Genomic DNA, 8,129 nt, shown 5'->3' with positions numbered 1-8,129 from the left:
GTATGTCATTTACACATCGAGCCCTGTGTAAGCCCTGTGGACATAAATAGGATTAAGAAACTGTTTCTGTCCTCCAAGAGTACAGTTGAGGGGCAGAGAGAAATACAGAGGGATCGCTATAAAGTAATGCTTTAAATACAACAGGAGAGACACACAGGGCCCTCCCCAGGGAGAACTAATGGGAAGCTGTTGGGAGATTTGGCTGGGATTCCTGGGGAGAGGGAGGCCTGGGCAGGGGAAGACAGACAGGTGAGGGCCAGTGAGAGGTGGGGTGCGGTGGTATGGGTGGTGCAGGGCGCGCGCGCTCGCGCGTGTGTGTGTGTGGTGTGCATGGTGCAAGATGAAATGTGTGTGTGTGTGTGTGCGCACATGTACGTACACCTGGGGGGCAGGGTTACTAGAACAGGAAATGGTAGGGGGCACACAGTGTCATTAGGGGTCACTCCTTCCCCAGAAGAAGCCACAGATGGAGCTCCAACACCTCCACGACCTCTAAGGGACCCTCTTCAACAAGTCTTCCGCTGTCCCAGCCAACCACAGGACGGGATCCCCAGACCCACTTACTACTCTCCCTGGTTGCCAGAACTGGCTGACACCCCGACCTCTGCTCTTCAAAGAGAGGATTCGTTAGCTTACGTAGGAAACGCACCACGTCAGGAATGTGGTCTGTACAGGTTTCAGTGCAGAGCCAGGCCCCACCACAGACTTGCTCCCCTGAGCTGGCAGGAGCACCCAGCCGTGAGCACACCCTCCCCCAGCACGGGGAAGCAATCCAAAGCCGGGATGGCCACGTGGGCACTTCTCCTTCCAACGGTCTTGGTCCAAAGAGGTCTTTGTGTCATGCAGCCTTACCGTTTCTGTGAGGAATGGGGCTTGACATTCACTACTGGGGAAAACTGGATAGCATGTGAGGGGAAGAAAGTGTATTATTGGCTGCAGTTGTGATTCAGGAAAGTCCCAAGCAGGAAGAAGGCAGGAGCAATGGGGCAAGAACTAGGTGACACTGGATGGACAGAAGGAAGGACCAGGACACCTTGGGCTTCTTTCTGGTTTTGATGCTGTTGACAAACAGGTGCCTCGGATTTCCAGGGCCTGTTACTCAACAGGACAGAAGACAAGTATATTAAGGCCAAGACAGGTAGCAGGGGAAAACCATCTTCCTGCGCCCCGCGGAATACTCAGCCCTGGAACTCCACCCCCAGGATCTGCAGGAGGCACTGGGCGCTGGAGATCAGGGTCTGCCCCAGTTTACCACTCACCTGCCTAATTTTGCACGTGGGAGAATGTTCTCCAAATGCACCGCCCACGGTTTGCTTTCACGCATTCACTGCAAGCGTTCTCGGAAATCACCAGCAAGCTTCCTGTGGCTAAGTCAGGTGAACTCTTTGGTGCTCCCCTCTCCTGATGGTCAGGCACTCGCCCTGCCCCATCTCTCCCTCCACCGTCTTCTCCCTCGGCCCCTGGAACCCCAGCACCCCTGCCCCGCACCTGCCAGCTCTCCAGCCGGTCCCTCCCCTTCCTCTGATACCCTTCCTCCTGCCCTGACTCCCTTTCAGGGGTTTCCATTCCGAGCTTCCATTAGTCGCTCAACAAATGTTGGCTGAGCATCTGCTAAATGCAAGTCCTGAGCTAGGCACTTGAGCTTTAAAAAATGAGTGAAACTGAGCTTCTGTCCTCCCACACAAGTAGGTGAGGCTGAAAATTGAGTGGAAGAGGGTGTGTGGAACCCAGGATGCACCGGGAACCTACAGAGGGCAACCAGTCCTCCGTCCAGGCCCTATGCATGACTCCCAGGTTTGTCCACACCGAGGGCCTGGGCCACTGTCCTCTGATTGGCAGACTGCGTTTCAGCTCCGGCCTCTGTCCCAAGTCCCACACCTAGGAACGCCCTGCTCCCTGGCTGTCTGCCCCAGCTCCCTGCACACACTTTAAAGCCGGCATGTGAGAAGGTAAAGTCGGCTGTCCCTCCCCGCCCTCTCTCCTGCTCTCCCCGTGGCTTCCACTCCAAAGGATGGTACCACTTCAAAGTCAGAGAGCTGGGAGCGGGCCTGGCCCTGCACACCCCCCAACGGGCCAGGAGGAGCTGGAGTGACAGATGAGGACTCTGAGACCTCAGGGGTGGCGAGGCTTCTGGGACAAACGGACGGCCAGAGAGCTGTGCTTTGCGAGAGGGACTTGGGAATTGCTCAGCTTGCTTGTGATGATTCTCAGGGACAAGGAAGGAATAAAAATCGCCCTGATCCCTCCACAAGACCCAGGAGGTTCTCAGCATCTCCACCCATCCTCATTTTGTGCAATTTCAGGGACCGTGTGACATGTGGACACTTAAGGCTGCAGACCGAGCATAAAGAACGCTTTCTGGCTGCCTTCCTCCATGGCAGGCAGGCTGCCGGACCTGCTCTGGGATGCTGGGGAGCCTCAGGGCAAGGGAATGCGTGCTGGCAGCCGTCAATGGCTGACACGCCAAGGTCCTTCCATTCTTCTGGGAGCAGCAGCGCCCCGTTCTGAGAAGTGGCTCCCCTCCACCTGCACTCAAGGCTGGAATGGGAGCGGCATGTTTACAGAGCTCATCCGGGGCAGCACTTCATCCCCACGATGGCACCATCACGAGCTTTTCCCCGACTCCACAACACAGTTTGGTGTGTGTCAGCAGATCTGTGGGCAGCCTTCCCACCCTGCCCAGGGGCAAAGCAGACATAAGCACGGACAACAGAGATGTGTGCCCTGCTCAGCACACTAGTCCCAGTTCTGGAAGCCCAGGTGCCCTGCGTGCCCTGATATATAGCCACAGAGCACAGGTCACTCACTCAGTCCTCTTTCGTTACACGCAGTCTTTCTTCCTATCAACTCTTTCTTTGAACCAACGTACTTTAGGTTGAGTTCCTTACACTTGACCGCCAAGAGGCAATGCCTCCCCCCGAGGACCCAGAGCTGAATGAAGCCTGGGGAGAGGAATTCCAGGGTAGCGCTCTCGGTATGACCAGAGCACAGCAGCTGTGTGGGGACCTTTTATGCACCATTTGCGTGCAGGATGCACACCTACGTTCCTTGAAACACGTCATTGGTAAAGGAGAGAACTGCCACTCTAGGTATTATTTCTGTGGCTGTTAAGCAGCCGGACTGCTTACTCCTGGATGTATGTTATTACTAATGGCAGAATGTTATGACCTTAATCACTAGATCACCCCAATAGCTTTTATAAAGATGGAATTTAATGGATATACTCTACAAAATTCTGTATTAACCTTTTGGTTGATGGGCTACATTTCAAGCTGCTTCTGACATAAGCAGATACACGTACCGTCTACCAAGAATTACCTCACCAATAGGGTTGTCTTCTCATTCCGCCAATGAAGCTCCCTTTGGGAAAAACCCTAAGTACAGTGTTGCTTTAAAATGTCCCAAATTCTCAAATAAAACCTATACCATTTAAAAAGTGTTGGGCTAATTATGACAACCCAATGAAGTGTATGATCCTTGATTGCATCTTGAATCTACAAAATAGCCGTGAAGGGTACTGTGGAAACAACTGGACCTGATGATAACATTGTGCCAGTGAGAGGCTTCCTGGGTGTGGTGACGGACCCGTCTGGGGGGAGGAGGTCCCTATTCTGAGAAGGTGTGCGGTGAAGACGTAGATGTGGGTGTCGCAGTGACTGGTCGAATGTTCGTTGCACTATTATTTCAACTTTTCTAAATGAACAGGTAGCAGCAGTAAAAAGAAAAGAATGCGCCGCTGGTATCTGATTTTTTAAGAGAAAGGTATATTATTAAGGTGACTCTTTTTTTTATATCAGTAAACAGGACAATTCACAAATCCTGACAACCACATCGTTGGAACTGAGAAAATAGTGTTCTGCTTCAAGACTGTAGAGTCATAATTCTTGAGACGTTTTTGGCACTATCTGGCTTTGAGAACATTCCCAAACCTGTGTATCCAGCAATAATCAGCAGACTTGAGTTTCCACTAAATCCAGTGGCTCTTTGCTTTGCTGAGCGTGAAGAAAGGTACGCACTGACCACTTACGTCTGTTGAAGAAGCCACCCTCCACAGCAAACATACAAGGGAGGAAATACTTAAAACTCAGTGTATTTGTGTGCATGCAGTGATGACAGCTGGGGAGTAAACAGTATATGCTGACACTGGAGAAGAAAACGAGCACGGAGATGACGAGGAAGGAGCTCTCCACGCCTGCTACTGGTAAACCTGCGGAGGGTGCCTGCTCTGGGCCAAGATCACCAAACCCTTCACGTGTACAAAGCCTTTTAATCCCCACAGCCACGTCGCAGAGCGAGAAACTGATCTTACAGAGGAATCTGGCTGGGGAGGTCGGCACCAAGGCCGTGCCAATTGTAACAAGTGGAGCCGGAGTGTAAATCCGCCTGTCTGACTTCAAAGCCATGCGCTTAACTCCCTGCCCGGTACCACCCTTGACGCAGCTGGCGCCAGTACTGGGTGTGCAGGGGCTGCTTCCCGATACTCTGTGCTCCACTTACTGCATTTTTAATAATAAAGGATGAAAGCGTAAAGGAACACATTCGTAGGGAACCTCTGGAATGTGTGGAGGCTGTTGGGGTGGCGGGCGGTGAGGCAGGGAAGAAGCCCTAAGGCCCCAGTGCAATGAGCTGCTGCCGCCCGGCTGGCCTGGTGGCAGAATGACTCAAGCCTTAAGTGATGAGAACAGAAGCCATTAGAACAATGTACACAGACCTACGGACAGGCTAGGCAGCCACTTCATACCGCTCCCCAAGATCCTCTAGTTATGCAGCAAAAAGAAAAGTGTAGGGAAGTTCGGTGACTGTTAGTGAGAATCGAACACCTAGAGCCAATGAGAAAAGGCTAAGGAGGGAAATGTTAACGGTTGAGCATGTATAGAATATAGTGTCAATGCTCAGAAAATGAAACTTCAAATCCATAGGGCTGAGGTAAAGTTATCTATCACACAGGACACCCCACAAATATTCAATAGCCCAGTGGCTCCTGAGCTTGTACATCAGGCTCATCTGGAAGCTTCTAAAATCCTGATGCCCAGGTCTCATCCCAGACCAACTAAAACAGAATCTCTGAGGGTGGTTCTAGTTTTTTAAGCCCGAGAAATTCTAATGTGCAGTCTTTCTCTCCCCTGTTTCTCTTTCTTAAGAAAATACTGGTCTCCACCAGGTTTGAAAACACTGGATTAACAATCTGTATTTGGTAAACAAAAGTTTTGGTGTTTCATATAAACATGAGTCTAGAAAACTAGATACACCTGGTTAAAAAAAAAAAACAGCAAATCTTAACATGGTGGAATTTAATGGATAATTTCAGAGATTTTTAAGCCCTCCCATGGAGCATTTTCAGAGATGATGAAAGGCCATTTTGATAGCGCTTATCAACTTTAAACCTGGTTAAGGGCAACTAACCTAATCACTCTACTACCATAGAGTGAACACAGGCTTTGGAGTCAGACCAAAGTTCTGATTAACCTTTTAACTCGGTCAGACGGTGTCTTTCACCCCATTTTCCCACCTGTACAATGGGAAGTAACCCACTCCTTGGAGAAGGACTGTGAAGCCCGGGTCAGAGTACCCAGCACAGTGCCAGGTAACTGGAAGGCCTTCACTAAGTACCAGCTCGCTTTCTTCTCTAAGTTCAGTCACTTTCCCTAGGGCAGTGGTTCTCCTGGGGCAGGGCTCATTTTGGGTTGTCACATCTAAGTGGCATCTAATTTAAGAGACCCAGGGATGCTGTTAAATATTACACAAAGCACAGGGCAGCAGGCCCTGCCCCCAAAGAACTATCCAGGCTAAATGTCAATGGCGTTGAGGTTAAGAAACCTGCTACAAAGGAATCCCCATCAGACTTGGTCAAGGTTATGTTATGTAGATTTGGATGAGGAAGTGGAGATTCAGAAAAGTTGTTATCTTCCCAAAACCCACAGTGTTCAAGTCGGGGGATGAAGGGAGCTTAGTTTGGACCCGTGACAGGAAACCAAATCTTTCCTACTGAAAAAGATGCCCTTTCCATTATACCATACCGCCACCGTCCTTAGGTAGATTAAGAATTGTTAAGAGGCTCATGCTATATTACAATTCTGAGAAATAAAATCACTAGTGGCTGGAAAAGCCAATTATCCTAAAGCCTTCAAATGTCACACATACTTATTCACAAAACACAAGCAAATAGATTAAAAAATTTACGAATTTTGACTGGTGGTCTTTTAGGAAGCGCCCAAGGCAACAAAGCGAGACCAAGAGAAACCACAGGACCTTTGCCACAGCCAGGGGCAAGGGCATAAGGGAACCCTTTTCCTCTGGCCCACCGAGAGCTTAACCACATCAAAAGGACTCAATACTTGGAGAAAGTCAATTTCTCTCTCCAATATTATTTAAGACTCAATCTCCCCCAGAAGAGCAGGACATAACTGTTTCGTGGTATTTTTTTCATAGTGTGAAACTCCTCCACAAACACAAGCAAGATAGAAGTCTGGACATAAATTGACAAGTGGTAATGTTGAAAAATGGCAAATACTGCTGACAGAAGCAAGTCATTGATCAGTTTACATTCTGGCCTTTCAGAAAGTCACTCTATGATAGGCTGTTTGTAGAGGCACATTACACTGGTTGATGAAACATCAAGGAGAGTAAAAATATTAAGTAAGCAATGGATTTACTTAACCAAGAAAGTTAATCGTTGCTCAGATATAACCAACATTCATGAACTAGACTCAAGGTTCAATTGTTAGTATTTAAATGGAAGACATTTTTAGCAACACCCACAAAATGACAATTTAAGCAGGAAAACATAAAATCCCATCCTTTGTTAAATAGAGCATTTATCCACACTGGGCCATATCCTGGGGATTCTAGGTGATTACTAGATATATATCACAACTGTGTGAGCCAATCATTCCAATACTTATGAGAAAATAGTCAATGTGACAATGTTTTTCCCACATCTAAAAATGCAACTCTGAGGTCCCCAAACCACAACCAGCTGAGCCACTTTATGAAACACTACTTCATCTTTACAGACATGACGCTATTGGAAGTTTCTGTTAATAAAAAACTGAGTTAGGCCAGACTGATACTTTCCCCATGATCATCAGGTGCTATTTTGACGTAGAAGGAAAGGAAGTTTTCCCATTCCTATTTTTAAAAATCTGTTGTCTTTTGTTCCTTCAAGCTTTTCAGTTGCACAGAACGCTAACCCATCTTCACCTCTCAACTGGTCATTTTATATCCACTGAGTATAGATCAGGTGCATTGAGAGAACATAATAAAACCATAAAGGATAATAAAAACTTAAAGCTTATGTATGATAAAATGAAATCAAATTATAAAACGGAAAATATGTTCAACTAACAAATTGTTAAGGTCCTTAATAAGAACATTTTATATAAAATCAACAAAATTACAAACAAAAATGAATATTCATTTCATGAAATACAAGTAGGCAAACTTAGATGTCGAAGTACATGCCAGACTTACAAATGAAGGCAAGGTACTCAGTGCAGACGGCTGGTTTGAAGGGTGGGCTTTAAAAATTGAGTAACTTGAGTGCCCAGGTGTTTCCAACTCTGGTGGTACCTCCTGGGCGATCTTTTAAATTTCTTAACCCCAGGGATGGTTTGAAGATTAGACTACCTCAAGTACCTGGTACACAGTAGCTAAGTGGTAAGTATTACAATAGACTAGCAACAGTTAAAAGATGAACTTGGAGAATTGAGGGAGCATACGCTGTTGCACCTTGGTGGGTAGCGTGGTTATTTGACATCTATCCCAAGTGTGCATGTCTTACTAACCCCACCGCCCCTAAAGCAATTCTGCAATTCTGTTCTTAGAAAATAATAACCAGACAGACAAGCTCCACTGCAGCATTATTTGGAATAGCAAAAACTTGAGAACAGCTAGGCTCCCAATACTGGGAGTGGTTAAGGTATCTGTATGTACGTCTTTGTCACGGAACTCGACACAGCAATGAAGCTGTGTCCCCGGACTCTATCTGCTTATTTCCCTGGTGTATCGGTTTAAAACACAGCCTACAAGACACTAACACACGTGCCCACACTGACACACAGCCCCCCACCACTAGGAGGAGAAGGCTGAGGAATATGCAATAGTTGTGTTGGGATTATATTCTATTCAGC

The sequence above is a fragment of the Manis pentadactyla genome, chromosome 2 (genome assembly GCF_030020395.1).
Source record: "Manis pentadactyla isolate mManPen7 chromosome 2, mManPen7.hap1, whole genome shotgun sequence".
In the NCBI taxonomy this organism is placed as follows: Eukaryota; Metazoa; Chordata; class Mammalia; order Pholidota; family Manidae; genus Manis; species Manis pentadactyla.
The sequence above is the reverse complement of the archived record's forward strand: the minus strand, read 5'-3'. Positions refer to the sequence as shown.